We start from the raw sequence: 27,107 nt of genomic DNA on the forward strand, positions 1-27,107 counted from the left end.
GGTATCTTTTTTTATTGTCTGTTGTAATACTACGGCACCACGAGTTACCAGTGCGCATATCATGAAATACATTTCATCAAACAGCGCTGCCATTTTCTTTGACTATAGAGATAAGCGGCTTTTCTCAATGATGAAAAAAACTGTATCAGCCAGAAATGACGGGATGATTTTGTTTATTTCAACTATTGAATTATTTTATTGTTAGGAGAAGCTGATGAGCACCAAGAAACTCGTTAATGAGTGCTCCTTATGTAACGGGGGTGTAGCTCAGTGGTAGAGCGCTCGCTTTGCATGTGAGTAGTCCCGGGCTCAGACCCCGGCCCCTCGAAAGCGCTCTCGACTTTAGCGGTATCTTTTTTTTATTGCCTGTTGTAATACTACGGCAACACGAGTTACCGGTGCGCACATCATGAAATACATTTCATCGAACAGCGCTGCCAATTTCTTTGACTATAGAAATATGCAGCTTTCCTCAATGATGAAAAAACTGTATCAGGCAGCAATGACGAGATGATTTTGTTTATTTCAACTATTGAATTATTTTATTGTTAGAACAAGCTGATGAGCACCAAGAAACTCGTTAATGAGTGCTCCAGATGTAACGGGGGTGTAGCTCAGTGGTAGAGCGCTCGCTTCGCATGTGAGAAGTCCCGGGGTTCAATCCCCAGCACCTCCAAAGCGCTCTCGACTTTAGCGGTAACTTTTTTATTGCCTGCTGTAATACTACACCACCGCGAGTTACCCGTGCGCATATCATGAAATACAATTCATCGAACAGCGCTGCAATTTTCTTTGACTATAGAGATAAGCGACTTTTCTCAATGATGAAAAAACTGTATCAAGCAGCAATGACAAGATAATTTTGTTTATTTTAACTATTGAATTATTTTATTGTTAGGAGAAGCTGATTAGCACCAAGAAACTCGTTAATGAGTGCTCCAGATGTAACGGGGATGTAGCTCAGTGGTAGAGCGCTCGCTTTGCATGTGAGTAGTCCCGGGTTCAGACCCCGGCCCCTCGAAAGCGCTCTCGACTTTAGCGGTATCTTTTTTTATTGCCTGTTGTAATACTACGGCACCACGAGTTACCGGTGCGCATATCATAAAATACATTTCATCGAACAGCGCTGCCAATTTCTTTGACTATAGAAATATGCAGCTTTCCTCAATGATGAAAAAACTGTATCAGGCAGCAATGACGAGATGATTTTGTTTATTTCAACTATTGAATTATTTTATTGTTAGAACAAGCTGATGAGCACCAAGAAACTCGGTAATGAGTGCTCCAGATGTAACGGGGGTGTAGCTCAGTGGTAGAGCGCTCGCTTTGCATGTGAGAAGTCTTGGGTTCAATCCCCGGCACCTCCAAAGTGCTCTCGACTTTAGCGGTATCTTTTTTTATTGCCTGTTGTAATACTACGGCACCACGAGTTACCGGTGCGCCTATCATGAAATACATTTCATCGAACAGCGCTGCCATTTTCTTTGACTATAGAGATAAGCGGCTTTCCTCAATAATGAAAAAAACTGTATCAGGCAGCAATGACGAGACGATTTTGTTTATTTTAACTAATTGATTATTTTATTGTTTTAACAAGCTGATGAGCACTAAGAAACTCGTTAATGAGTGCTCCAGATGTAAAGGGGGTGTAGCTCAGTGGTAAAGCGCTCGCTTTGCATGTGAGAAGTCCCGGGTTGAATCCCCGGCACCTCCAAAGCGCTCTCGACTTTAGCGGTATCTTTTTTTATTGCCTGTTGTAATACTACGGCACCACGAGTCATCGGTACGCATATGATGAAATACATTTCATCGAACAGCGCTGCCATTTTATTTGACTATAGAAATAAGCGGCTTTTCTCAATGATGAAAAAAACTGTATCAGGCAGCAATGACGAGATGATTTTGTTTATTTCAACTAATTTGCTTTGCATGTGAGAAGTCCCGGGTTGAATCCCCGGCACCTCCAAAGCGCTCTCGACTTTAGCGGTATCTTTTTTTATTGCCTGTTGTAATACTACGGCACCACGAGTCATCGGTACGCATATGATGAAATACATTTCATCGAACAGCGCTGCCATTTTATTTGACTATAGAGATAAGCGGCTTTTCTCAATGATGAAAAAAACTGTATCAGGCAGCAATGACGAGATGATTTTGTTTATTTCAACTAATTGATTATTTTATTGTTTGAACAAGCTGATGAGCACCAAGAAACTCGTTAATGAGCGCTTCAGATGTAACAGGGGTGTAGCTCAGTGGTAGAGCGCTCGCTTTGCATGTGAGAAGTCTCGGGTTCAATCCCCGGCCCCTCCAAAGCGCTCTCGACTTTAGCGGTGTGTTTTTTATTGCCTGTTGTAATACTACGGCACCACGACTTACCGGTGCGCATATCATGAAATACATTTCATCGAACAGCGCTTCCATTTTCTTTGACTATATATAGAAATATGCAGCTTTCCTCAATGATGAAAAAACTATCAGGCAGAAATGACGAGATGATTTTGTTTATTTCAACTATTGAATTATTTTATTGTTAGAACAAGCTGATGAGCACCAAGAAACTCGTTAATGAGTGTTCCAGATGTAACGGGGGTGTAGCTCAGTGGTAGAGCGCTTGCTTTGCATGTGAGAAGTCTCGGGTTCAATCCCCGGCACATACAAAGCGCTCTCGATTGTAGCGGTATCTTTTTTGATTGCCTGTTGTAATACTACAGCACCGCGAGTTACCCGTGCGCATATCATGAAATACATTTCATTGAACAGCGCTGCCATTTTTTTACTATAGAAATATGCAGCTTTCCTCAATGGTGAAAAAACTGTATCAGGCAGCAATGACGAGATGATTTTGTTTATTTCAACTATTGAATTATTTTATTGTTAGAACAAGCTAATGAGCACCAAGAAACTCGTTAATGAGTGCTCCAGATGTATCGGGGGTGTAGCTCAGTGGTAGAGCGCTCGCATTGCAAGTGAGAAGTTCCGGGTTCAATCCACGGCACCTCCAAAGTGCTCTCGATTTTAGCGGTATCTTTTTTATTGCCTGTTGTAATAGTACGGCACCACGAGTTACCGGTGCGCATATCATGAAATACATTTCATCGAACAGCGCTGCCATTTTCTTTGACTAGAGAGATAAGCGACTTTTCTCAATGATGAAAAAAACTGTATCAGGCAGCAATGACGAGATGATTTTGTTTATTTCAACTATTGAATTATTTTATTGTTAGAACAAGGTAATGAGCACCAAGAAACTTGTTAATGGGTGCTCCAGATGTAACGGGGGTGTAGGTCAGTGATAGAGCGCTCGCTTTGCATGTGAGAAGTCCCGGGTTCAATCCCCGGCACCTCCAAAGTGCTCTCGACTTTTGCGGTATCTTTTTTTATTGTCTGTTGTAATACTACGGCACCACGAGTTACCAGTGCGCATATCATGAAATACATTTCATCGAACAGCGCTGCCATTTTCTTTGACTATATAGATAAGCGGCTTTTCTCAATGATGAAAAAAACTGTATCAGCCAGAAATGACGGGATGACTTTGTTTATTTCAACTATTGAATTATTTTATTGTTAGGAGAAGCTGATGAGCACCAAGAAACTCGTTAATGAGTGCTCCTTATGTAACGGGGGTGTAGCTCAGTGGTAGAGCGCTCGCTTTGCATGTGAGTAGTCCCGGGCTCAGACCCCGGCCCCTCGAAAGCGCTCTCGACTTTAGCGGTATCTTTTTTTTATTGCCTGTTGTAATACTACGGCAACACGAGTTACCGGTGCGCACATCATGAAATACATTTCATCGAACAGCGCTGCCAATTTCTTTGACTATAGAAATATGCAGCTTTCCTCAATGATGAAAAAACTGTATCAGGCAATTGACGAGATGATTTTGTTTATTTCAACTATTCAATTATTTTATTGTTAGAACAAGCTGATGAGCACCAAGAAACTCGTTAATGAGTGCTCCAGATGTAACGGGGGTGTAGCTCAGTGGTAGAGCGCTCGCTTCGCATGTGAGAAGTCCCGGGTTCAATCCCCGGCACCTCCAAAGCGCTCTCGACTTTAGCGGTAACTTTTTTATTGCCTGCTGTAATACTACACCACCGCGAGTTACCCGTGCGCATATCATGAAATACAATTCATCGAACAGCGCTGCAATTTTCTTTGACTATAGAGATAAGCGACTTTTCTCAATGATGAAAAAACTGTATCAAGCAGCAATGACAAGATAATTTTGTTTATTTTAACTATTGAATTATTTTATTGTTAGGAGAAGCTGATTAGCACCAAGAAACTCGTTAATGAGTGCTCCAGATGTAACGGGGATGTACTCAGTGGTAGAGCGCTCGCTTTGCATGTGAGTAGTCCCGGGTTCAGACCCCGGCCCCTCGAAAGCGCTCTCGACTTTAGCGGTAACTTTTTTATTGCCTGTTGTAATACTACACCACCGCGAGTTACCCGTGCGCATATCATGAAATACATTTCATCGAACAGCGCTGCAATTTTCTTTGACTATAGAGATAAGCGACTTTTCTCAATGATGAAAAAACTGTATCAAGCAGCAATGACAAGATAATTTTGTTTATTTTAACTATTGAATTATTTTATTGTTAGGAGGAGCTGATGAGCACCAAGAAATTCGTTAATGAGTGCTCCAGATGTAACGGGGATGTAGCTCAGTGGTAGAGCGCTCGCTTTGCATGTGGGTAGTCCCGGGTTCAGACCCTGGCACCTCGAAAGCGCTCTCGACTTTAGCGGTATCTTTTTTTATTGCCTGTTGTAATACTACGGCACCACGAGTTACCGGTGCGCATATCATAAAATACATTTCATCGAACAGCGCTGCCAATTTCTTTGACTATAGAAATATGCAGCTTTCCTCAATGATGAAAAAACTGTATCAGGCAGCAATGACGAGATGATTTTGTTTATTTCAACTATTGAATTATTTTATTGTTAGAACAAGCGGATGAGCACCAAGAAACTCATTAATGAGTGCTCCAGATGTAACGGGGGTGTAGCTCAGTGGTAGAGCGCTCGCTTCGCATGTGAGAAGTCCCGGGTTCAATCCCCGGCACCTCCAAAGCGCTCTCGACTTTACCGGTAACTTTTTTTATTGCCTGTTGTAATACTACGGCAACACGAGTTACCGGTGCGCATATCATGAAATACATTTCATCGAACAGCACTGCCATTTTCTTTGACTATAGAAATATGCAGCTTTCTTCAATGATGAAAAAACTGTATCAGGCAGCAATGACGAGATGATTTTGTTTATTTCAACTATTGAATTATTTTATTGTTAGAACAAGCTGATGAGCACCGAGAAACTCGGTAATGAGTGCTCCAGATGTAACGGGGGTGTAGCTCAGTGGTAGAGCGCTCGCTTTGCATGTGAGAAGTCTTGGGTTCAATCCCCGGCACCTCCAAAGTGCTCTCGACTTTAGCGGTATCTTTTTTTATTGCCTGTTGTAATACTACGGCACCACGAGTTACCGGTGCGCATATCATGAAATACATTTCATCGAAAAGCGCTGCCATTTTCTTTGACTATAGAGATAAGCGGCTCTCCTCAATAATGAAAAAAATTGTATCAGGCAGCAATGACGAGACGATTTTGTTTATTTTAACTAATTGATTATTTTATTGTTTTAACAAGCTGATGAGCACCAAGAAACTCGTTAATGAGTGCTCCAGATGTAAAGGGGGTGTAGCTCAGCGGTAGAGCGCTCGCTTTGCATGTGAGTAGTCCCGGGTTCAGACCCCGGCCCCTCGAAAGCGCTCTCGACTTTAGCGGTATCTTTTTTCATTACCTGTTGTAATACTACGGCACCACGAGTTACCGGTGCGCATATCATTAAATACATTTCATCGAACAGCGCTGCCATTTTCTTTGACTATAGAAATATGCAGCTTTCCTCAATGATTAAAAAACTGTATCAGGCAGAATGACGAGATGATTTTGTTTATTTCAACTAATTGATTATTTCTTTGTTTGAACAAGCTGATGAGCACCAAGAAACTCGTTAATGAGTGCTCCAGATGTAACAGGGGTGTAGCTCAGTGGTAGAGCACTAGCTTTGCATGTGAGAAGTCTCGGGTTCAATCCCCGGCACCTCCAAAGCGCTCTCGACTTTAGCGGTATCTTTATTTATTGCCTATTGTAATACTGCGGCACCACGAGTTTCCGGTGCGCATATCATGAAATACATTTCATCGAACAGCGCTGCCATTTCTTTGACTATAGAGATAAGCGGCTTTCCTCAATGATGAAAAAAACTGTATCAGGCAGCAATAACGAGATGATTTTCTTTATTTCAACTATTGAAATATTTATTGTTAGAACAAGCTAATGAGCACCAAGAAACTCGTTAATGAGTGCTCCAGATGTAACGGGGGTGTAGCTCAGTGGTAGAGTGCTCGCATTGCAAGTGAGAAGTTTCGGGTTGAATCCCCGGCACCTCCAAAGTGCTCTCGACTTTAGCGGTATCTTTTTTATTGCCTGTTGTATACTACGGCACCACGAGTTACCGGTGGGCACATCATGAAATACATTTCATCGAACAGCGCTGCCATTTTCTTTGACTAGAGAGATAAGCGACTTTTCTCAATGATGAAAAAAACTGTATCAGGCAGCAATGACGAGATGATTTTGTTTATTTCAACTATTGAATTATTTTATTGTTAGAACATGGTAATGAGCACCAAGAAACTCGTTAATGAGTGCTCCTTATGTAACGGGGGTGTAGCTCAGTGGTAGAGCGCTCGCTTTGCATGTGAGTAGTCCCGGGCTCAGACCCCGGCCCCTCTAAAGCGCTCTCGACTTTAGCGGTATCTTTTTTTATTGCCTGTTGTAATACTACGGCAACACGAGTTACCGGTGCGCATATCATGAAATACATTTCATCGAACAGCGCTGCCAATTTCTTTGACTATAGAAATATGCAGCTTTCCACAATGATGAAAAAACTGTATCAGGAAGCAATGACGAGATGATTTTGTTTATTTCAACTATTGAATTATTTTATTGTTAGAACAAGCTGATGAGCACCTATAAACTCGTTAATGAGTGCTCCAGATGTAACGGGGGTGTAGCTCAGTGGTAGAGCGCTCGCTTCGCATGTGAGAAGTCCCGGGTTCAATCCCCGGCACCTCAAAAGCGCTCTCGACTTTACCGGTAACTTTTTTTATTGCCTGTTGTAATACTACGGCAACACGAGTTACCGGTGCGCATATCATGAAATACATTTCATCGAACAGCGCTGCCATTTTCTTTGACTATAGAAATATGCAGCTTTCCTCAATGATGAAAAAACTGTATCAGGCAGCAATGACGAGATGATTTTGTTTATTTCAACTATTGAATTATTTTATTGTTAGAACAAGCTGATGAGCACCAAGAAACTCGGTAATGAGTACTCCAGATGTAACGGGGGTGTAGCTCAGTGGTAGAGCGCTCGCTTTGCATGTGAGAAGTCTTGGGTTCAATCCCCGGCACCTCCAAAGTGCTCTCGACTTTAGCGGTATCTTTTTTTATTGCCTGTTGTAATACTACGGCACCACGAGTTACCGGTGCGCATATCATGAAATACATTTCATCGAACAGCGCTGCCATTTTCTTTGACTATAGAGATAAGCGGCTTTCCTCAATAATGAAAAAAACTGTATCAGGCAGCAATGACGAGACGATTTTGTTTATTTTAACTAATTGATTATTTATTGTTTTAACAAGCTGATGAGCACTAAGAAACTCGTTAATGAGTGCTCCAGATGTAAAGGGGGTGTAGCTCAGTGGTAAAGCGCTCGCTTTGCATGTGAGAAGTCCCGGGTTGAATCCCCGGCACCTCCAAAGCGCTCTCGACTTTAGCGGTATCTTTTTTTATTGCCTGTTGTAATACTACGGCACCACGAGTCATCGGTACGCATATGATGAAATACATTTCATCGAACAGCGCTGCCATTTTATTTGACTATAGAGATAAGCGGCTTTTCTCAATGATGAATAAAACTGTATCAGGCAGCAATGACGAGATGATTTTGTTTATTTCAACTATTGAATTATTTTATTGTTAGAACAAGCTAATGAGCACCAAGAAACTCGTTAATGAGTGCTCCAGATGTAACGGGGGTGTAGCTCAGTGGTAGAGCGCTCGCATTGCAAGTGAGAAGTTCCGGGTTCAATCCCCGGCACCTCCAAAGTGCTCTCGACTTTAGCGGTATCTTTTTTATTGCCTGTTGTAATACTACGGCACCACGAGTTACCGGTGCGCATATCATGAAATACATTTCATCGAACAGCGCAGCCAATTTCTTTGACTATAGAAATATGCAGCTTTCCTCAATGATGAAAAAACTGTATCAGGCAGCAATGACGAGATGATTTTGTTTATTTCAACTATTGAAATATTTTATTGTTAGAACAAGCTGATGAGCACCAAGAAACTCGTTAATGAGTGCTCCAGATGTAAAGGGGGTGTAGCTCAGTGGTAGAGCGCTCGCTTTGCATGTGAGTAGTCCCGGGTTCAGACCCCGGCCCCTCGAAAGCGCTCTCGACTTTAGCGGTATCTTTTTTATTACCTGTTGTAATACTACGGCACCACGAGTTACCGGTGCGCATATCATTAAATACATTTCATCGAACAGCGCTGCCATTTTCTTTGACTATAGAAATATGCAGCTTTCCTCAATGATTAAAAAACTGTATCAGGCAGAATAACGAGATGATTTTGTTTATTTCAACTAATTGATTATTTTTTTGTTTGAACAAGCTGATGAGCACCAAGAAACTCGTTAATGAGTGCTCCAGATGTAACGGGGGTGTAGCTCAGTGGTAGAGCGCTCGCTTTGCATGTGAGTAGTCCCGGACTCAGACCCCGGCCCCTCGAAAGCGCTCTCGACTTTAGCGGTATCTTTTTTTATTGCCTGTTGTAATACTACGGCAACACGAGTTACCGGTGCGCATATCATGAAATACATTTCATCGAACAGCGCTGCCGATTTCTTTGACTATAGAAATATGCAGCTTTCCTCAATGATGAAAAAACTGTATCAGGCAGCAATGACGAGATGATTTTGTTTATTTCAACTATTGAATTGTTTTATTGTTAGAACAAGCTGATGAGCACCAAGAAACTCGTTAATGAGTGCTCCAGATGTAACGGGGGTGTAGCTCAGTGGTAGAGCGCTCGCTTCGCATGTGAGAAGTCCCGGGTTCAATCCCCGGCACCTCCAAAGCGCTCTCGACTTTAGCGGTAACTTTTTTATTGCCTGTTGTAGTACTACACCACCGCGAGTTACCCGTGCGCATATCATGAAATACATTTCATCGAACAGCGCTGCAATTTTCTTTGACTATAGAGATAAGCGACTTTCCTCAATGATGACAAAACTGTATCAAGCAGCAATGACAAGATAATTTTGTTTATTTTAACTATTGAATTATTTTATTGTTAGGAGAAGCTGATGAGCACCAAGAAACTCGTTAATGAGTGCTCCAGATGTAACGGGGATGTAGCTCAGTGGTAGAGCGCTCGCTTTGCATGTGGGTAGTCCCGGGTTCCGACCCCGGCACCTCGAAAGCGCTCTCGACTTTAGCGGTATCTTTTTTTATTGCCTGTTGTAATACTACGGCATCACGAGTTACCGGTGCGCATATCATCAAATACATTTCATCGAACAGCGCTGCCAATTTCTTTGACTATAGAAATATGCAGCTTTCCTCAATGATGAAAAAACTGTATCAGGCAGCAATGACGAGATGATTTTGTTTATTTAAACTATTGAATTATTTTATTTATAGAACAAGCTGATGAGCACCAAGAAACTCATTAATGAGTGCTCCAGATGTAACGGGGGTGTAGCTCAGTGGTAGAGCGCTCGCTTCGCATGCGAGAAGTCCCGGGTTCAATCCACGGCACCTCCAAAGTGCTCTCGACTTTAGCGGTATCTTTTTTTATTGCCTGTTGTAATACTACGGCACCACGAGTTACCGGTGCGCATATCATGAAATACATTTCATCGAACAGCGCTGCCATTTTCTTTGACTATAGAGATAAGCGGCTTTTCTCAATAATGAAAAAAACTGTATCAGGCAGCAATGACGAGACGATTTTGTTTATTTTAACTAATTGATTATTTTATTGTTTTAACAAGCTGATGAGCACTAAGAAACTCGTTAATGAGTGCTCCAGATGTAAAGGGGGTGTAGCTCAGTGGTAAAGCGCTCGCTTTGCATGTGAGAAGTCCCGGGTTGAATCCCCGGCACCTCCAAAGCGCTCTCGACTTTAGCGGTATCTTTTTTTATTGCCTGTTGTAATACTACGGCACCACGAGTTACCGGTGCGCATATCATGAAATACATTTCATCGAACAGCGCTGCCATTTTCTTTGACTATAGAAATATCCAGCTTTCCTCAATGATGAAAAAACTATCAGGCAGAAATGACGAGATGATTTTGTTTATTTCAACTATTGAATTATTTTATTGTTAGAACAAGCTGATGAGCACCAAGAAACTCGTTAATGAGTGTTCCAGATGTAACGGGGGTGTAGCTCAGTGGTAGAGCGCTCGCTTTGCATGTGAGAAGTCTCGGGTTGAATCCCCGGCACATCCAAAGCGCTCTCGATTGTAGCGGTATCTTTTTTTATTGCCTGTTGTAATACTACAGCACCGCGAGTTACCCGTGCGCATATCATGAAATACATTTCATTGAACAGCGCTGCCATTTTTTTTTTACTATAGAAATATGCAGCTTTCCTCAATGGTGAAAAATCTGTATCAGGCAGCAATGACGAGATGATTTTGTTTATTTCAAATATTGAATTATTTTATTGTTAGAACAAGCTAATGAGCACCAAGAAACTCGTTAATGAGTGCTCCAGATGTAAAGGGGGTGTAGCTCAGTGGTAGGACGCTCGCTTTGCATGTGAGAAGTCCCGGGTTCAATCCCCGGCACCTCCAAAGTGCTCTCGACTTTAGTGGTATCTTTTTTTATTGCCTGTTGTAATACTATGGCACCACGGGTTACCGGTGCGCATATCATGAAATACATTTCATCGAACAGCGCTGCCATTTTCTTTGACTATAGAGATAAGCGGCTTTCCTCAATTATGAAAAAAAACTGTATCAGGCAGCAATGACGAGACGATTTTGTTTATTTTAACTAATTGATTATTTTATTGTTTTAACAAGCTGATGAGCACCAAGAAACTCGTTAATGAGTTCTCTAGATGTAAAGGCGGTGTAGCTCAGTGGTAAAGCGCTCGCTTTGCATGTGAGAAGTCCCGGGTTGAATCCCCGGCACCTCCAAAGCGCTCTCGACTTTAGCGGTATCTTTTTTTATTGCCTGTTGTAATACTACGGCACCACGAGTCATCGGTACGCATGTGATGAAATACATTTCATCGAACAGCGCTGCCATTTTATTTGACTATAGAGATAAGCGGCTTTTCTCAATGATGAAAAAACTGTATCAGGCAGCAATGACGAGATGATTTTGTTTATTTCAACTAATTGATTATTTTATTGTTTGAACAAGCTGATGAGCACCAAGAAACTCGTTAATGAGTGCTCCAGATGTAACGGGGGTGTAGCTCAGTGGTAGAGCGCTCGCTTTGCATGTGAGAAGTCTCGGGTTCAATTCCCGGCACATCCAAAGCGCTCTCGATTGTAGAGGTATCTTTTTTTATTGCCTGTTGTAATACTACAGCACCGCGAGTTACCCGTGCGCATATCGAGAAATACATTTCATTGAACAGCACTGCCATTTTTTTGACTATAGAAATATGCAGCTTTCCTCAATGGTGAAAAAACTGTATCAGGCAGCAATGACGAGATGATTTTGTTTATTTCAACTATTGAATGATTTTATTGTTAGAACAAGCTAATGAGCACCAAGAAACTCGTTAATGAGTGCTACAGATGTAAAGGGGGTGTAGCTCAGTGGTAGAGCGCTTGCTTTGCATGTGAGAAGTCCCGGGTTGAATCCCCGGCACCTCCAAAGCGCTCTCTACTTTAGTGGTATCTTTTTTTATTGCCTGTTGTAATACTACGGCACCACGAGTCACCGGTGCGCATATCATGAAATACATTTCATCGAACAGCGCTGCCATTTTCTTTGACTATAAAGATAAGCGGCCTTCCTCAATGATGAAAAAAACTGTATGAGGCAGCAATGACGAGATGATTTTGTTTATTTCAACTATTGAATTATATTTATTGTTAGAACAAGCTAATGAGCACCAAGAAACTCGTTAATGAGTGCTCCAGATGTAACGGGGGTGTAGCTCAGTGGTAGAGCGCTCGCATTGCAAGTGAGAAGTCCCGGGTTCAATCCCCGGCACCTCCAAAGCGCTCTCGACTTTAGCCGTATCTTTTTTATTGCCTGTTGTAATACTACGGCCATACGAGTTACCGGTGCGCATATCATGAAATACATTTCATCGAACAGCGCTGCCATTTTCTTTGACTATAGAAATATGCAGCTTTCCTCAATGATGAAAAAACTATCAGGCAGAAATGACGAGAGGATTTTGTTTATTTCAACTATTGAATTATTTTATTGTTAGAACAAGCTGATGAGCACCAAGAAACTCGTTAATGAGTGTTCCACATGTAACGGGGGTGTAGCTCAGTGGTACAGCGCTCGCTTTGCATGTGAGAAGTCTCGGGTTCAATCCCTGGCACATCCAAAGCGCTCTCGACTTTAGCGATATCTTTTTTATTGCCTGTTGTAATACTACGGCACCACGAGTTACCCGTGCGCATATCATGAAATACATTTCATTGAACAGCACTGCCATTTTTTTGACTATAGAAATATGCAGCTTTCCTCAATGGTGAAAAAACTGTATCAGGCAGCAATGACGAGATGATTTTGTTTATTTCAACTATTGAAATATTTTATTGTTAGAACAAGCTAATGAGCACCAAGAAACTCGTTAATGAGTGCTCCAGTTGTAAAGGGGGTGTAGCTCAGTGGTAGAGCGCTCGCTTTGCATGTGAGAAGTGCCGGGTTATATCCCCGGCACCTCCAAAGCGCTCTCGACTTTAGCGATATCTTTTTTATTACCTGTTGTAATACTACGGCACCACGAGTTACCGGTGCGCATATCATGAAATACATTTCATGGAACAGCGCTGCCGATTTCTTTCACTATAGAGATAAGCGGCTTTCCTCAATGATGAAAAAAACTGTATCAGGCAGCAATGACGAGGCAATTTTGTTTATTTCAACTAATTGATTATTTTATTGTTTGAACAAGCTGATGAGCACCAAGAAACCCGTTAATGAGTGCTCCAGATGTAACGGGGGTATAGCTCAGTAGTAGAGCGCTCGCTTTGCATGTGAGTAGTCCCGGGTTCAATCCCCGGCACCTCGAAGGCGCTCTCGACTTTAGCGGTATCTTTTTTTATTGCCTGTTGTAATACTACGGCACCACGAGTTACCCGTGCGCATATCATTAAATACATTTCATCGAACAGCGCTGCCATTTTCTTTGACTATAGAGATAGGCAGCTTTTCTCAATGATGAAAAAAACTGTATAAGGCAGCAATGACGAGATGAATTTGTTTATGTCAACTATTGAATTATTTTATGGTTAGGAGAAGCTGATGAGCACCAAGAAACTTGTTAATGAGTGCTCCAGATGTAACGGGGGTGTAGCTCAGTGGTAGAGCGCTCGCATTGCAAGTGAGAAGTTCCGGGTTCAATCCCCGGCACCTCCAAAGTGCTCTCGACTTTAGCGGTATCTTTTTTATTGCCTGTTGTAATACTACGGCACCACGAGTTACCGGTGCGCATATCATGAAATACATTTCATCGAACAGCGCAGCCAATTTCTTTGACTATAGAAATATGCAGCTTTCCTCAATGATGAAAAAACTGTATCAGGCAGCAATGACGAGATGATTTTGTTTATTTCAACTATTGAAATATTTTATTGTTAGAACAAGCTGATGAGCACCAAGAAACTCGTTAATGAGTGCTCCAGATGTAAAGGGGGTGTAGCTCAGTGGTAGAGCGCTCGCTTTGCATGTGAGTAGTCCCGGGTTCAGACCCCGGCCCCTCGAAAGCGCTCTCGACTTTAGCGGTATCTTTTTTATTACCTGTTGTAATACTACGGCACCACGAGTTACCGGTGCGCATATCATTAAATACATTTCATCGAACAGCGCTGCCATTTTCTTTGACTATAGAAATATGCAGCTTTCCTCAATGATTAAAAAACTGTATCAGGCAGAATAACGAGATGATTTTGTTTATTTCAACTAATTGATTATTTTTTTGTTTGAACAAGCTGATGAGCACCAAGAAACTCGTTAATGAGTGCTCCAGATGTAACGGGGGTGTAGCTCAGTGGTAGAGCGCTCGCTTTGCATGTGAGTAGTCCCGGACTCAGACCCCGGCCCCTCGAAAGCGCTCTCGACTTTAGCGGTATCTTTTTTTATTGCCTGTTGTAATACTACGGCAACACGAGTTACCGGTGCGCATATCATGAAATACATTTCATCGAACAGCGCTGCCGATTTCTTTGACTATAGAAATATGCAGCTTTCCTCAATGATGAAAAAACTGTATCAGGCAGCAATGACGAGATGATTTTGTTTATTTCAACTATTGAATTATTTTATTGTTAGAACAAGCTGATGAGCACCAAGAAACTCGTTAATGAGTGCTCCAGATGTAACGGGGGTGTAGCTCAGTGGTAGAGCGCTCGCTTCGCATGTGAGAAGTCCCGGGTTCAATCCCCGGCACCTCCAAAGCGCTCTCGACTTTAGCGGTAACTTTTTTATTGCCTGTTGTAGTACTACACCACCGCGAGTTACCCGTGCGCATATCATGAAATACATTTCATCGAACAGCGCTGCAATTTTCTTTGACTATAGAGATAAGCGACTTTCCTCAATGATGACAAAACTGTATCAAGCAGCAATGACAAGATAATTTTGTTTATTTTAACTATTGAATTATTTTATTGTTAGGAGAAGCTGATGAGCACCAAGAAACTCGTTAATGAGTGCTCCAGATGTAACGGGGATGTAGCTCAGTGGTAGAGCGCTCGCTTTGCATGTGGGTAGTCCCGGGTTCCGACCCCGGCACCTCGAAAGCGCTCTCGACTTTAGCGGTATCTTTTTTTATTGCCTGTTGTAATACTACGGCATCACGAGTTACCGGTGCGCATATCATAAAATACATTTCATCGAACAGCGCTGCCAATTTCTTTGACTATAGAAATATGCAGCTTTCCTCAATGATGAAAAAACTGTATCAGGCAGCAATGACGAGATGATTTTGTTTATTTAAACTATTGAATTATTTTATTTATAGAACAAGCTGATGAGCACCAAGAAACTCATTAATGAGTGCTCCAGATGTAACGGGGGTGTAGCTCAGTGGTAGAGCGCTCGCTTCGCATGCGAGAAGTCCCGGGTTCAATCCACGGCACCTCCAAAGTGCTCTCGACTTTAGCGGTATCTTTTTTTATTGCCTGTTGTAATACTACGGCACCACGAGTTACCGGTGCGCATATCATGAAATACATTTCATCGAACAGCGCTGCCATTTTCTTTGACTATAGAGATAAGCGGCTTTTCTCAATAATGAAAAAAACTGTATCAGGCAGCAATGACGAGACGATTTTGTTTATTTTAACTAATTGATTATTTTATTGTTTTAACAAGCTGATGAGCACTAAGAAACTCGTTAATGAGTGCTCCAGATGTAAAGGGGGTGTAGCTCAGTGGTAAAGCGCTCGCTTTGCATGTGAGAAGTCCCGGGTTGAATCCCCGGCACCTCCAAAGCGCTCTCGACTTTAGCGGTATCTTTTTTTATTGCCTGTTGTAATACTACGGCACCACGAGTTACCGGTGCGCATATCATGGAATACATTTCATCGAACAGCGCTGCCATTTTCTTTGACTATAGAAATATCCAGCTTTCCTCAATGATGAAAAAACTATCAGGCAGAAATGACGAGATGATTTTGTTTATTTCAACTATTGAATTATTTTATTGTTAGAACAAGCTGATGAGCACCAAGAAACTCGTTAATGAGTGTTCCAGATGTAACGGGGGTGTAGCTCAGTGGTAGAGCGCTCGCTTTGCATGTGAGAAGTCTCGGGTTGAATCCCCGGCACATCCAAAGCGCTCTCGATTGTAGCGGTATCTTTTTTTATTGCCTGTTGTAATACTACAGCACCGCGAGTTACCCGTGCGCATATCATGAAATACATTTCATTGAACAGCGCTGCCATTTTTTTTTACTATAGAAATATGCAGCTTTCCTCAATGGTGAAAAATCTGTATCAGGCAGCAATGACGAGATGATTTTGTTTATTTCAAATATTGAATTATTTTATTGTTAGAACAAGCTAATGAGCACCAAGAAACTCGTTAATGAGTGCTCCAGATGTAAAGGGGGTGTAGCTCAGTGGTAGGACGCTCGCTTTGCATGTGAGAAGTCCCGGGTTCAATCCCCGGCACCTCCAAAGTGCTCTCGACTTTAGTGGTATCTTTTTTTATTGCCTGTTGTAATACTATGGCACCACGGGTTACCGGTGCGCATATCATGAAATACATTTCATCGAACAGCGCTGCCATTTTCTTTGACTATAGAGATAAGCGGCTTTCCTCAATTATGAAAAAAAACTGTATCAGGCAGCAATGACGAGACGATTTTGTTTATTTTAACTAATTGATTATTTTATTGTTTTAACAAGCTGATGAGCACCAAGAAACTCGTTAATGAGTTCTCTAGATGTAAAGGCGGTGTAGCTCAGTGGTAAAGCGCTCGCTTTGCATGTGAGATGTCCCGGGTTGAATCCCCGGCACCTCCAAAGCGCTCTCGAATTTAGCGGTATCTTTTTTTATTGCCTGTTGTAATACTACGGCACCACGAGTCATCGGTACGCATGTGATGAAATACATTTCATCGAACAGCGCTGCCATTTTATTTGACTATAGAGATAAGCGGCTTTTCTCAATGATGAAAAAACTGTATCAGGCAGCAATGACGAGATGATTTTGTTTATTTCAACTAATTGATTATTTTATTGTTTGAACAAGCTGATGAGCACCAAGAAACTCGTTAATGAGTGCTCCAGATGTAACGGGGGTGTAGCTCAGTGGTAGAGCACTCGCTTTGCATGTGAGAAGTCTCGGGTTCAATTCCCGGCACATCCAAAGCGCTCTCGATTGTAGAGGTATCTTTTTTTATTGCCTGTTGTAATACTACAGCACCGCGAGTTACCCGTGCGCATATCGAGAAATACATTTCATTGAACAGCACTGCCATTTTTTTGACTATAGAAATATGCAGCTTTCCTCAATGGTGAAAAAACTGTATCAGGCAGCAATGACGAGATGATTTTGTTTATTTCAACTATTGAATGATTTTATTGTTAGAACAAGCTAATGAGCACCAAGAAACTCGTTAATGAGTGCTCCAGATGTAAAGGGGGTGTAGCTCAGTGGTAGAGCGCTTGCTTTGCATGTGAGAAGTCCCGGGTTGAATCCCCGGCACCTCCAAAGCGCTCTCTACTTTAGTGGTATCTTTTTTTATTGCCTGTTGTAATACTACGGCACCACGAGTCACCGGTGCGCATATCATGAAATACATTTCATCGAACAGCGCTGCCATTTTCTTTGACTATAAAGATAAGCGGCCTTCCTCAATGATGAAAAAAACTGTATGAGGCAGCAATGACGAGATGATTTTGTTTATTTCAACTATTGAATTATATTTATTGTTAGAACAAGCTAATGAGCACCAAGAAACTCGTTAATGAGTGCTCCAGATGTAACGGGGGTGTAGCTCAGTGGTAGAGCGCTCGCATTGCAAGTGAGAAGTCCCGGGTTCAATCCCCGGCACCTCCAAAGCGCTCTCGACTTTAGCCGTATCTTTTTTATTGCCTGTTGTAATACTACGGCCATACGAGTTACCGGTGCGCATATCATGAAATACATTTCATCGAACAGCGCTGCCATTTTCTTTGACTATAGAAATATGCAGCTTTCCTCAATGATGAAAAAACTATCAGGCAGAAATGACGAGATGATTTTGTTTATTTCAACTATTGAATTATTTTATTGTTAGAACAAGCTGATGAGCACCAAGAAACTCGTTAATGAGTGTTCCACATGTAACCGGGGTGTAGCTCAGTGGTACAGCGCTCGCTTTGCATGTGAGAAGTCTCGGGTTCAATCCCTGGCACATCCAAAGCGCTCTCGACTTTAGCGATATCTTTTTTATTGCCTGTTGTAATACTAAGGCACCACGAGTTACCCGTGCGCATATCATGAAATACATTTCATTGAACAGCACTGCCATTTTTTTGACTATAGAAATATGCAGCTTTCCTCAATGGTGAAAAAACTGTATCAGGCAGCAATGACGAGATGATTTTGTTTATTTCAACTATTGAAATATTTTATTGTTAGAACAAGCTAATGAGCACCAAGAAACTCGTTAATGAGTGCTCCAGTTGTAAAGGGGGTGTAGCTCAGTGGTAGAGCGCTCGCTTTGCATGTGAGAAGTGCCGGGTTATATCCCCGGCACCTCCAAAGCGCTCTCGACTTTAGCGATATCTTTTTTATTACCTGTTGTAATACTACGGCACCACGAGTTACCGGTGCGCATATCATGAAATACATTTCATGGAACAGCGCTGCCGATTTCTTTCACTATAGAGATAAGCGGCTTTCCTCAATGATGAAAAAAACTGTATCAGGCAGCAATGACGAGGCAATTTTGTTTATTTCAACTAATTGATTATTTTATTGTTTGAACAAGCTGATGAGCACCAAGAAACCCGTTAATGAGTGCTCCAGATGTAACGGGGGTATAGCTCAGTAGTAGAGCGCTCGCTTTGCATGTGAGTAGTCCCGGGTTCAATCCCCGGCACCTCGAAGGCGCTCTCGACTTTAGCGGTATCTTTTTTTATTGCCTGTTGTAATACTACGGCACCACGAGTTACCCGTGCGCATATCATTAAATACATTTCATCGAACAGCGCTGCCATTTTCTTTGACTATAGAGATAGGCAGCTTTTCTCAATGATGAAAAAAACTGTATAAGGCAGCAATGACGAGATGAATTTGTTTATGTCAACTATTGAATTATTTTATGGTTAGGAGAAGCTGATGAGCACCAAGAAACTTGTTAATGAGTGCTCCAGATGTAACGGGGGTATAGCTCAGTAGTAGAGCGCTCGCTATGCATGTGAGTAGTCCCGGGTTCAGACCCCGGCACCTCGAAAGCGCTCTCGACTTTAGCGGTATCTTTTTTTATTGCTTGTTGTAATACCACGGCACCACGAGTTACCCGTGTGCATATCATGAAATACATTTCATTGAACAGCGCTGCCATTTTTTTTACTATAGAAATATGCAGCGTTCCTCAATGGTGAAAAAACTGTATCAGGCAGCAGTGACGAAATGATTTTGTTTATTTCAACTATTGAATTATTTTATTGTTAGAACAAGCTAATGAGCACCAAGAAACTCGTTAATGAGTGCTCCAGATGTAAAGGGGGTGTAGCTCAGTGGTAGAGCGCTCGCTTTGCATGTGAGTAGTCCCGGGTTCAGACCCCGGCACCTCGAAAGCGCTCTCGACTTTAGAGGTATCTTTTTTATTGCCTGTTGTAATACTACGGCACCACGAGTTACCGGTGCGCATATCATGAAATACATTTCATCGAACAGCGCTGCCATTTTCTTTGACTATAGAGATAAGAGGCTTTCCTCAATGATGAAAAAACTGTATCAGGCAGCAATGACGAGATGATTTTGTTTATTTCAATATTGAATTATCCTAATGTTAGAACAAGCTGATGAGCACCAAGAAACTCGTTAATGAGTGCTCCAGATGTAACAGGGGTGTAGCTCAGTGGTAGAGCACTAGCTTTGCATGTGAGAAGTCTCGGGTTCAATCCCCGGCACCTCCAAAGCGCTCTCGACTTTAGCGGTATCTTTATTTATTGCCTGTTGTAATACTGCGGCACCACGAGTTTCCGGTGCGAATATCATGAAATACATTTCATCGAACAGCGCTGCCATTTCTTTGACTATAGAGATAAGCGGCTTTCCTCAATGATGAAAAAAACTGTATCAGGCAGCAATGACGAGATGATTTTGTTTATTTCAACTATTGAATTATTTTATTGTTAGAACAAGCTGATGAGCACCAAGAAACTCGTTAATGAGTGCTCCAGATGTAACGGGGGTGTAGCTCAGTGGTAGAGCGCTCGCTTCGCATGTGAGAAGTCCCGGGTTCAATCCCCGGCACCTCCAAAGCGCTCTCGACTTTAGCGGTAACTTTTTTATTGCCTGTTGTAATACTACACCACCGCGAGTTACCCGTGCGCATATCATGAAATACATTTCATCGAACAGCGCTGCAATTTTCTTTGACTATAGAGATAAGCGACTTTCCTCAATGATGACAAAACTGTATCAAGCAGCAATGACAAGATAATTTTGTTTATTTTAACTATTGAATTATTTTATTGTTAGGAGAAGCTGATGAGCACCAAGAAACTCGTTAATGAGTGCTCCAGATGTAACTGGGATGTAGCTCAGTGGTAGAGCGCTCGCTTTGCATGTGGGTAGTCCCGGGTTCCGACCCCGGCACCTCGAAAGCGCTCTCGACTTTAGCGGTATCTTTTTTATTGCCTGTTGTAATACTACGGCACCACGAGTTACCGGTGCGCATATCATGAAATACATTTCATCGAACAGCGCTGCCATTTTCTTTGACTATAGAGATAAGCGGCTTTTCTCAATAATGAAAAAAACTGTATCAGGCAGCAATGACGAGACGATTTTGTTTATTTTAACTAATTGATTATTTTATTGTTTTAACAAGCTGATGAGCACTAAGAAACTCGTTAATGAGTGCTCCAGATGTAAAGGGGGTGTAGCTCAGTGGTAAAGCGCTCGCTTTGCATGTGAGAAGTCCCGGGTTGAATCCCCGGCACCTCCAAAGCGCTCTCGACTTTAGCGGTATCTTTTTTTATTGCCTGTTGTAATACTACGGCACCACGAGTTACCGGTGCGCATATCATGAAATACATTTCATCGAACAGCGCTGCCATTTTCTTTGACTATAGAAATATCCAGCTTTCCTCAATGATGAAAAAACTATCAGGCAGAAATGACGAGATGATTTTGTTTATTTCAACTATTGAATTATTTTATTGTTAGAACAAGCTGATGAGCACCAAGAAACTCGTTAATGAGTGTTCCAGATGTAACGGGGGTGTAGCTCAGTGGTAGAGCGCTCGCTTTTCATGTGAGAAGTCTCGGGTTGAATCCCCGGCACATCCAAAGCGCTCTCGATTGTAGCGGTATCTTTTTTTATTGCCTGTTGTAATACTACAGCACCGCGAGTTACCCGTGCGCATATCATGAAATACATTTCATTGAACAGCGCTGCCATTTTTTTTTACTATAGAAATATGCAGCTTTCCTCAATGGTGAAAAATCTGTATCAGGCAGCAATGACGAGATGATTTTGTTTATTTCAAATATTGAATTATTTTATTGTTAGAACAAGCTAATGAGCACCAAGAAACTCGTTAATGAGTGCTCCAGATGTAAAGGGGGTGTAGCTCAGTGGTAGGACGCTCGCTTTGCATGTGAGAAGTCCCGGGTTCAATCCCCGGCACCTCCAAAGTGCTCTCGACTTTAGCGGTATCTTTTTTTATTGCCTGTTGTAATACTACGGCACCACGAGTTACCCGTGCGCATATCATGAAATACATTTCATTGAACAGCGCTGCCATTTTTTATTACTATAGAAGTATGCAGCTTTCCTCAATGGTGAAAAACTGTATCAGGCAGCAATGACGAGATGATTTTGTTTATTTCAACTATTGAATTATTTTATTGTTAGAACAAGCTAATGAGCACCAAGAAACTTGTTAATGAGTGCTCCGTATGTAAAGGGGGTGTAGCTCAGTGGTAGAGCGCTCGCTTTGCATGTGAGTAGTCCCGGGTTCAGACCCCGGCACCTCGAAAGAACTCTCGACTTTAGCGGTATCTTTTTTTATTGCCTGTTGTATTACTACGGCACCACGAGTTACCGGTGCGCATATCATTAAATACATTTCATCGAACAGCGCTGCCATTTTCTTTGACTATAGAAATATGCAGCTTTCCTCAAAGATGAAAAAACTGTATCAGGCAGAATGACGAGATGATTTTGTTTATTTCAACTAATTGATTATTTTATTGTTTTAACAAGCTGATGAGCACCAAGAAACTCGTTAATGAGTGCTCCAGATGTAACGGGGGTGTAGCTCAGTGGTAGAGCGCTCGCATTGCAAGTGAGAAGTCCCGGGTTGAATCCCCGGCACCTCCAAAGCGCTCTCGACTTTAGCCGTATCTTTTTTATTGCCTGTTGTAATACTACGGCCATACGAGTTACCGGTGCGCATATCATGAAATACATTTCATCGAACAGCGCTGCCATTTTCTTTGACTATAGAAATATGCAGCTTTCCTCAATGATGAAAAAACTATCAGGCAGAAATGACGAGATGATTTGGTTTATTTCAACTATTGAATTATTTTATTGTTAGAACAAGCTGATGAGCACCAAGAAACTCGTTAATGAGTGTTCCACATGTAACGGGGGTGTAGCTCAGTGGTACAGCGCTCGCTTTGCATGTGAGAAGTCTCGGGTTCAATCCCTTACACATCCAAAGCGCTCTCGACTTTAGCGATATCTTTTTTATTGCCTGTTGTAATACTACGGCACCACGAGTTACCCGTGCGCATATCATGAAATACATTTCATTGAACAGCACTGCCATTTTTTTTGACTATAGAAATATGCAGCTTTCCTCAATGGTGAAAAAACTGTATCAGGCAGCAATGACGAGATGATTTTGTTTATTTCAACTATTGAAATATTTTATTGTTAGAACAAGCTAATGAGCACCAAGAAACTCGTTAATGAGTGCTCCAGTTGTAAAGGGGGTGTAGCTCAGTGGTAGAGCGCTCGCTTTGCATGTGAGAAGTGCCGGGTTATATCCCCGGCACCTCCAAAGCGCTCTCGACTTTAGCGATATCTTTTTTATTACCTGTTGTAATACTACGGCACCACGAGTTACCGGTGCGCATATCATGAAATACATTTCATGGAACAGCGCTGCCGATTTCTTTCACTATAGAGATAAGCGGCTTTCCTCAATGATGAAAAAAACTGTATAAGGCAGCAATGACGAGGCAATTTTGTTTATTTCAACTAATTGATTATTTTATTGTTGAGACTCTTGCCCTTCTAACCGATTATTTTATTGATTGAACAAGCTGATGAGCACCAAGAAACCCGTTAATGAGTGCTCCAGATGTAACGGGGGTATAGCTCAGTAGTAGAGCGCTCGCTTTGCATGTGAGTAGTCCCGGGTTCAATCCCCGGCACCTCGAAGGCGCTCTCGACTTTAGCGGTATCTTTTTTTATTGCCTGTTGTAATACTACGGCACCACGAGTTACCCGTGCGCATATCATTAAATACATTTCATCGAACAGCGCTGCCATTTTCTTTGACTATAGAGATAGGCAGCTTTTCTCAATGATGAAAAAAACTGTATAAGGCAGCAATGACGAGATGAATTTGTTTATGTCAACTATTGAATTATTTTATGGTTAGGAGAAGCTGATGAGCACCAAGAAACTTGTTAATGAGTGCTCCAGATGTAACGGGGGTATAACTCAGTAGTAGAGCGCTCGCTATGCATGTGAGTAGTCCCGGGTTCAGACCCCGGCACCTCGAAAGCGCTCTCGACTTTAGCGGTATCTTTTTTTATTGCTTGTTGTAATACCACGGCACCACGAGTTACCCGTGTGCATATCATGAAATACATTTCATTGAACAGCGCTGCCATTATTTTACTATAGAAATATGCAGCGTTCCTCAATGGTGAAAAAACTGTATCAGGCAGCAGTGACGAAATGATTTTGTTTATTTCAACTATTGAATTATTTTATTGTTAGAACAAGCTAATGAGCACCAAGAAACTCGTTAATGAGTGCTCCAGATGTAAAGGGGGTGTAGCTCAGTGGTAGAGCGCTCGCTTTGCATGTGAGTAGTCCCGGGTTCAATCCCCGGCACCTCCAAAGTGCTCTCGACTTTAGAGGTATCTTTTTTATTGCCTGTTGTAATACTACGGCACCACGAGTTACCGGTGCGCACATCTTGAAATACATTTCATCGAACAGCGCTGCCATTTTCTTTGACTAGAGAGATAAGCGACTTTTCTCAATGATGAAAAAAACTGTATCAGGCAGCAATGACGAGATGATTTTGTTTATTTCAACTATTGAATTATTTTATTGTTAGAACAAGGTAATGAGCACCAAGAAACTTGTTAATGAGTGCTCCAGATGTAACGGGGGTGTAGGTCAGTGATAGAGCGCTCGCTTTGCATGTGAGAAGTCCCGGGTTCAATCCCCGGCACCTCCAAAGTGCTCTCGACTTTTGCGGTATCTTTTTTTATTGTCTGTTGTAATACTACGGCACCACGAGTTACCAGTGCGCATACCATGAAATACATTTCATCGAACAGCGCTGCCATTTTCTTCGACTATAGAGATAGGCAGCTTTTCTCAATGATGAAAAAAACTGTATAAGGCAGCAATGACGAGATGAATTTGTTCATGTCAACTATTGAATTATTTTATGGTTAGGAGAAGCTGATGAGCACCAAGAAACTTGTTAATGAGTGCTCCAGATGTAACGGGGGTATAGCTCAGTAGTAGAGCGCTCGCTATGCATGTGAGTAGTCCCGGGTTCAGACCCCGGCACCTCGAAAGCGCTCTCGACTTTAGCGGTATCTTTTTTTATTGCTTGTTGTAATACTACGGCACCACGAGTTACCGGTGCGCATATCATGAAATACATTTCATCGAACAGCGCTGCCATTTTCTTTGACTATAGAGATAAGAGGCTTTCCTCAATGATGAAAAAACTGTATCAGGCAGCAATGACGAGATGATTTTGTTTATTTCAATATTGAATTATCCTATTGTTAGAACAAGCTGATGAGCACCAAGAAACTCGTTAATGAGTGCTCCAGATGTAACAGGGGTGTAGCTCAGTGGTAGAGCACTAGCTTTGCATGTGAGAAGTCTCGGGTTCAATCCCCGGCACCTCCAAAGCGCTCTCGACTTTAGCGGTATCTTTATTTATTGCCTGTTGTAATACTGCGGCACCACGAGTTTCCGGTGCGCATATCATGAAATACATTTCATCGAACAGCGCTGCCATTTCTTTGACTATAGATATAAGCGGCTTTCCTCAATGATGAAAAAAACTGTATCAGGCAGCAATAACGAGATGATTTTCTTTATTTCAACTATTGAAATATTTATTGTTAGAACAAGCTAATGAGCACCAAGAAACTCGTTAATGAGTGCTCCAGATGTAACGGGGGTGTAGCTCAGTGGTAGAGTGCTCGCATTGCAAGTGAGAAGTTCCGGGTTCAATCCCCGGCACCTCCAAAGTGCTCTCGACTTTAGCGGTATCTTTTTTATTGCCTGTTGTAATACTACGGCACCACGAGTTACCGGTGCGCACATCTTGAAATACATTTCATCGAACAGCGCTGCCATTTTCTTTGACTAGAGAGATAAGCGACTTTTCTCAATGATGAAAAAAACTGTATCAGGCAGCAATGACGAGATGATTTTGTTTATTTCAACTATTGAATTATTTTATTGTTAGAACAAGGTAATGAGCACCAAGAAACTTGTTAATGAGTGCTCCAGATGTAACGGGGGTGTAGGTCAGTGATAGAGCGCTCGCTTTGCATGTGAGAAGTCCCGGGTTCAATCCCCGGCACCTCCAAAGTGCTCTCGACTTTTGCGGTATCTTTTTTTATTGTCTGTTGTAATACTACGGCACCACGAGTTACCAGTGCGCATACCATGAAGTACATTTCATCGAACAGCGCTGCCATTTTCTTTGACTATAGAGATAAGCGGCTTTTCTCAATGATGAAAAAAACTGTATCAGCCAGAAATGACGGGATGATTTTGTTTATTTCAACTATTGAATTATTTTATTGTTAGGAGAAGCTGATGAGCACCAAGAAACTCGTTAATGAGTGCTCCTTATGTAACGGGGGTGTAGCTCAGTGGTAGAGAGCTCGCTTTGCATGTGAGTAGTCCCGGGCTCAGACCCCGGCCCCTCGAAAGCGCTCTCGACTTTAGCGGTATCTTTTTTTTTATTGCCTGTTGTAATACTACGGCAACACGAGTTACCGGTGCGCATATCATGAAATACATTTCATCGAACAGCGCTGCCAATTTCTTTGACTATAGAAATTTGCAGCTTTCCTCAATGATGAAAAAACTGTATCAGGCAGCAATGACGAGATGATTTTGTTTATTTCAACTATTGAATTATTTTATTGTTAGAACAAGCTGATGAGCACCAAGAAACTCGTTAATGAGTGCTCCAGATGTAACGGGGGTGTAGCTCAGTGGTAGAGCGCTCGCTTCGCATGTGAGAAGTCCCGGGTTCAATCCCCGGCACCTCCAAAGCGCTCTCGACTTTAGCGGTAACTTTTTTATTGCCTGTTGTAATACTACACCACCGCGAGTTACCCGTGCGCATATCATGAAATACATTTCATCGAACAGCGCTGCAATTTTCTTTGACTATAGAGATAAGAGACTTTTCTCAATGATGAAAAAACTGTATCAAGCAGCAATGACAAGATAATTTTGTTTATTTTAACTATTGAATTATTTTATTGTTAGGAGAAGCTGATGAGCACCAAGAAACTCGTTAATGAGTGCTCCAGATGTAACGGGGATGTAGCTCAGTGGTAGAGCGCTCGCTTTGCATGTGAGTAGTCCCGGGTTCAGACCCCGGCACCTCGAAAGCGCTCTCGACTTTAGCGGTATCTTTTTTTATTGCCTGTTGTAATACTACGGCACCACGAGTTACCGGTGCGCATATCATAAAATACATTTCATCGAACAGCGCTGCCAATTTCTTTGACTATAGAAATATGCAGCTTTCCTCAATGATGAAAAAACTGTATCAGGCAACAATGACGAGATGATTTTGTTTATTTCAACTATTGAATTATTTTATTGT

The 27,107-nt window shown here is 42.0% G+C and overlaps 44 non-coding genes across 44 annotated transcripts; all 44 read left to right on the plus strand.

Moving 5' to 3' along the window:
• The first annotated feature begins 603 nt into the window (after nucleotides 1–603).
• On the plus strand, nucleotides 604–676 carry TRNAA-CGC (transfer RNA alanine (anticodon CGC)). The gene has a single exon. It is a non-coding gene; the product is annotated as a tRNA-Ala (tRNA).
• Nucleotides 677–1,295: 619 nt separating this feature from the next.
• TRNAA-UGC (transfer RNA alanine (anticodon UGC)) lies at nucleotides 1,296–1,367 on the plus strand. Its single transcript has one exon. It is a non-coding gene; the product is annotated as a tRNA-Ala (tRNA).
• A 275-nt stretch (nucleotides 1,368–1,642) lies between these two features.
• TRNAA-UGC (transfer RNA alanine (anticodon UGC)) lies at nucleotides 1,643–1,714 on the plus strand. The gene has a single exon. It is a non-coding gene; the product is annotated as a tRNA-Ala (tRNA).
• Nucleotides 1,715–2,932: 1,218 nt separating this feature from the next.
• On the plus strand, nucleotides 2,933–3,004 carry TRNAA-UGC (transfer RNA alanine (anticodon UGC)). Its single transcript has one exon. It is a non-coding gene; the product is annotated as a tRNA-Ala (tRNA).
• A 274-nt stretch (nucleotides 3,005–3,278) lies between these two features.
• TRNAA-UGC (transfer RNA alanine (anticodon UGC)) lies at nucleotides 3,279–3,350 on the plus strand. The gene has a single exon. It is a non-coding gene; the product is annotated as a tRNA-Ala (tRNA).
• A 620-nt stretch (nucleotides 3,351–3,970) lies between these two features.
• On the plus strand, nucleotides 3,971–4,042 carry TRNAA-CGC (transfer RNA alanine (anticodon CGC)). The gene has a single exon. It is a non-coding gene; the product is annotated as a tRNA-Ala (tRNA).
• A 963-nt stretch (nucleotides 4,043–5,005) lies between these two features.
• Nucleotides 5,006–5,077, plus strand: TRNAA-CGC (transfer RNA alanine (anticodon CGC)). Its single transcript has one exon. It is a non-coding gene; the product is annotated as a tRNA-Ala (tRNA).
• A 274-nt stretch (nucleotides 5,078–5,351) lies between these two features.
• Nucleotides 5,352–5,423, plus strand: TRNAA-UGC (transfer RNA alanine (anticodon UGC)). Its single transcript has one exon. It is a non-coding gene; the product is annotated as a tRNA-Ala (tRNA).
• A 1,656-nt stretch (nucleotides 5,424–7,079) lies between these two features.
• TRNAA-CGC (transfer RNA alanine (anticodon CGC)) lies at nucleotides 7,080–7,151 on the plus strand. The gene has a single exon. It is a non-coding gene; the product is annotated as a tRNA-Ala (tRNA).
• A 274-nt stretch (nucleotides 7,152–7,425) lies between these two features.
• Nucleotides 7,426–7,497, plus strand: TRNAA-UGC (transfer RNA alanine (anticodon UGC)). The gene has a single exon. It is a non-coding gene; the product is annotated as a tRNA-Ala (tRNA).
• Nucleotides 7,498–7,771: 274 nt separating this feature from the next.
• TRNAA-UGC (transfer RNA alanine (anticodon UGC)) lies at nucleotides 7,772–7,843 on the plus strand. The gene has a single exon. It is a non-coding gene; the product is annotated as a tRNA-Ala (tRNA).
• Nucleotides 7,844–8,118: 275 nt separating this feature from the next.
• TRNAA-UGC (transfer RNA alanine (anticodon UGC)) lies at nucleotides 8,119–8,190 on the plus strand. The gene has a single exon. It is a non-coding gene; the product is annotated as a tRNA-Ala (tRNA).
• A 963-nt stretch (nucleotides 8,191–9,153) lies between these two features.
• On the plus strand, nucleotides 9,154–9,225 carry TRNAA-CGC (transfer RNA alanine (anticodon CGC)). The gene has a single exon. It is a non-coding gene; the product is annotated as a tRNA-Ala (tRNA).
• A 619-nt stretch (nucleotides 9,226–9,844) lies between these two features.
• TRNAA-CGC (transfer RNA alanine (anticodon CGC)) lies at nucleotides 9,845–9,916 on the plus strand. Its single transcript has one exon. It is a non-coding gene; the product is annotated as a tRNA-Ala (tRNA).
• Nucleotides 9,917–10,191: 275 nt separating this feature from the next.
• TRNAA-UGC (transfer RNA alanine (anticodon UGC)) lies at nucleotides 10,192–10,263 on the plus strand. Its single transcript has one exon. It is a non-coding gene; the product is annotated as a tRNA-Ala (tRNA).
• Nucleotides 10,264–10,882: 619 nt separating this feature from the next.
• On the plus strand, nucleotides 10,883–10,954 carry TRNAA-UGC (transfer RNA alanine (anticodon UGC)). Its single transcript has one exon. It is a non-coding gene; the product is annotated as a tRNA-Ala (tRNA).
• Nucleotides 10,955–11,230: 276 nt separating this feature from the next.
• On the plus strand, nucleotides 11,231–11,302 carry TRNAA-UGC (transfer RNA alanine (anticodon UGC)). The gene has a single exon. It is a non-coding gene; the product is annotated as a tRNA-Ala (tRNA).
• A 274-nt stretch (nucleotides 11,303–11,576) lies between these two features.
• TRNAA-UGC (transfer RNA alanine (anticodon UGC)) lies at nucleotides 11,577–11,648 on the plus strand. The gene has a single exon. It is a non-coding gene; the product is annotated as a tRNA-Ala (tRNA).
• Nucleotides 11,649–11,921: 273 nt separating this feature from the next.
• On the plus strand, nucleotides 11,922–11,993 carry TRNAA-UGC (transfer RNA alanine (anticodon UGC)). Its single transcript has one exon. It is a non-coding gene; the product is annotated as a tRNA-Ala (tRNA).
• Nucleotides 11,994–12,269: 276 nt separating this feature from the next.
• On the plus strand, nucleotides 12,270–12,341 carry TRNAA-UGC (transfer RNA alanine (anticodon UGC)). The gene has a single exon. It is a non-coding gene; the product is annotated as a tRNA-Ala (tRNA).
• Nucleotides 12,342–12,956: 615 nt separating this feature from the next.
• TRNAA-UGC (transfer RNA alanine (anticodon UGC)) lies at nucleotides 12,957–13,028 on the plus strand. Its single transcript has one exon. It is a non-coding gene; the product is annotated as a tRNA-Ala (tRNA).
• A 621-nt stretch (nucleotides 13,029–13,649) lies between these two features.
• On the plus strand, nucleotides 13,650–13,721 carry TRNAA-UGC (transfer RNA alanine (anticodon UGC)). The gene has a single exon. It is a non-coding gene; the product is annotated as a tRNA-Ala (tRNA).
• Nucleotides 13,722–14,684: 963 nt separating this feature from the next.
• Nucleotides 14,685–14,756, plus strand: TRNAA-CGC (transfer RNA alanine (anticodon CGC)). Its single transcript has one exon. It is a non-coding gene; the product is annotated as a tRNA-Ala (tRNA).
• Nucleotides 14,757–15,375: 619 nt separating this feature from the next.
• TRNAA-CGC (transfer RNA alanine (anticodon CGC)) lies at nucleotides 15,376–15,447 on the plus strand. Its single transcript has one exon. It is a non-coding gene; the product is annotated as a tRNA-Ala (tRNA).
• Nucleotides 15,448–15,722: 275 nt separating this feature from the next.
• Nucleotides 15,723–15,794, plus strand: TRNAA-UGC (transfer RNA alanine (anticodon UGC)). Its single transcript has one exon. It is a non-coding gene; the product is annotated as a tRNA-Ala (tRNA).
• Nucleotides 15,795–16,412: 618 nt separating this feature from the next.
• On the plus strand, nucleotides 16,413–16,484 carry TRNAA-UGC (transfer RNA alanine (anticodon UGC)). The gene has a single exon. It is a non-coding gene; the product is annotated as a tRNA-Ala (tRNA).
• A 276-nt stretch (nucleotides 16,485–16,760) lies between these two features.
• Nucleotides 16,761–16,832, plus strand: TRNAA-UGC (transfer RNA alanine (anticodon UGC)). Its single transcript has one exon. It is a non-coding gene; the product is annotated as a tRNA-Ala (tRNA).
• A 274-nt stretch (nucleotides 16,833–17,106) lies between these two features.
• Nucleotides 17,107–17,178, plus strand: TRNAA-UGC (transfer RNA alanine (anticodon UGC)). The gene has a single exon. It is a non-coding gene; the product is annotated as a tRNA-Ala (tRNA).
• A 273-nt stretch (nucleotides 17,179–17,451) lies between these two features.
• Nucleotides 17,452–17,523, plus strand: TRNAA-UGC (transfer RNA alanine (anticodon UGC)). Its single transcript has one exon. It is a non-coding gene; the product is annotated as a tRNA-Ala (tRNA).
• Nucleotides 17,524–17,799: 276 nt separating this feature from the next.
• TRNAA-UGC (transfer RNA alanine (anticodon UGC)) lies at nucleotides 17,800–17,871 on the plus strand. The gene has a single exon. It is a non-coding gene; the product is annotated as a tRNA-Ala (tRNA).
• A 615-nt stretch (nucleotides 17,872–18,486) lies between these two features.
• TRNAA-UGC (transfer RNA alanine (anticodon UGC)) lies at nucleotides 18,487–18,558 on the plus strand. The gene has a single exon. It is a non-coding gene; the product is annotated as a tRNA-Ala (tRNA).
• A 966-nt stretch (nucleotides 18,559–19,524) lies between these two features.
• On the plus strand, nucleotides 19,525–19,596 carry TRNAA-UGC (transfer RNA alanine (anticodon UGC)). The gene has a single exon. It is a non-coding gene; the product is annotated as a tRNA-Ala (tRNA).
• A 618-nt stretch (nucleotides 19,597–20,214) lies between these two features.
• TRNAA-CGC (transfer RNA alanine (anticodon CGC)) lies at nucleotides 20,215–20,286 on the plus strand. Its single transcript has one exon. It is a non-coding gene; the product is annotated as a tRNA-Ala (tRNA).
• Nucleotides 20,287–20,905: 619 nt separating this feature from the next.
• TRNAA-UGC (transfer RNA alanine (anticodon UGC)) lies at nucleotides 20,906–20,977 on the plus strand. The gene has a single exon. It is a non-coding gene; the product is annotated as a tRNA-Ala (tRNA).
• Nucleotides 20,978–21,595: 618 nt separating this feature from the next.
• Nucleotides 21,596–21,667, plus strand: TRNAA-UGC (transfer RNA alanine (anticodon UGC)). Its single transcript has one exon. It is a non-coding gene; the product is annotated as a tRNA-Ala (tRNA).
• A 273-nt stretch (nucleotides 21,668–21,940) lies between these two features.
• On the plus strand, nucleotides 21,941–22,012 carry TRNAA-UGC (transfer RNA alanine (anticodon UGC)). The gene has a single exon. It is a non-coding gene; the product is annotated as a tRNA-Ala (tRNA).
• A 273-nt stretch (nucleotides 22,013–22,285) lies between these two features.
• On the plus strand, nucleotides 22,286–22,357 carry TRNAA-UGC (transfer RNA alanine (anticodon UGC)). Its single transcript has one exon. It is a non-coding gene; the product is annotated as a tRNA-Ala (tRNA).
• A 616-nt stretch (nucleotides 22,358–22,973) lies between these two features.
• On the plus strand, nucleotides 22,974–23,045 carry TRNAA-UGC (transfer RNA alanine (anticodon UGC)). The gene has a single exon. It is a non-coding gene; the product is annotated as a tRNA-Ala (tRNA).
• A 1,001-nt stretch (nucleotides 23,046–24,046) lies between these two features.
• Nucleotides 24,047–24,118, plus strand: TRNAA-UGC (transfer RNA alanine (anticodon UGC)). The gene has a single exon. It is a non-coding gene; the product is annotated as a tRNA-Ala (tRNA).
• A 274-nt stretch (nucleotides 24,119–24,392) lies between these two features.
• On the plus strand, nucleotides 24,393–24,464 carry TRNAA-UGC (transfer RNA alanine (anticodon UGC)). Its single transcript has one exon. It is a non-coding gene; the product is annotated as a tRNA-Ala (tRNA).
• Nucleotides 24,465–25,429: 965 nt separating this feature from the next.
• TRNAA-UGC (transfer RNA alanine (anticodon UGC)) lies at nucleotides 25,430–25,501 on the plus strand. The gene has a single exon. It is a non-coding gene; the product is annotated as a tRNA-Ala (tRNA).
• A 274-nt stretch (nucleotides 25,502–25,775) lies between these two features.
• Nucleotides 25,776–25,847, plus strand: TRNAA-UGC (transfer RNA alanine (anticodon UGC)). Its single transcript has one exon. It is a non-coding gene; the product is annotated as a tRNA-Ala (tRNA).
• A 623-nt stretch (nucleotides 25,848–26,470) lies between these two features.
• TRNAA-CGC (transfer RNA alanine (anticodon CGC)) lies at nucleotides 26,471–26,542 on the plus strand. The gene has a single exon. It is a non-coding gene; the product is annotated as a tRNA-Ala (tRNA).
• Nucleotides 26,543–26,814: 272 nt separating this feature from the next.
• On the plus strand, nucleotides 26,815–26,887 carry TRNAA-UGC (transfer RNA alanine (anticodon UGC)). The gene has a single exon. It is a non-coding gene; the product is annotated as a tRNA-Ala (tRNA).
• Nucleotides 26,888–27,107: the final 220 nt, after the last annotated feature.

This window comes from Rhipicephalus microplus, chromosome 3 (genome assembly GCF_043290135.1).
Source record: "Rhipicephalus microplus isolate Deutch F79 chromosome 3, USDA_Rmic, whole genome shotgun sequence".
Lineage (NCBI taxonomy): Eukaryota > Metazoa > Arthropoda > Arachnida > Ixodida > Ixodidae > Rhipicephalus > Rhipicephalus microplus.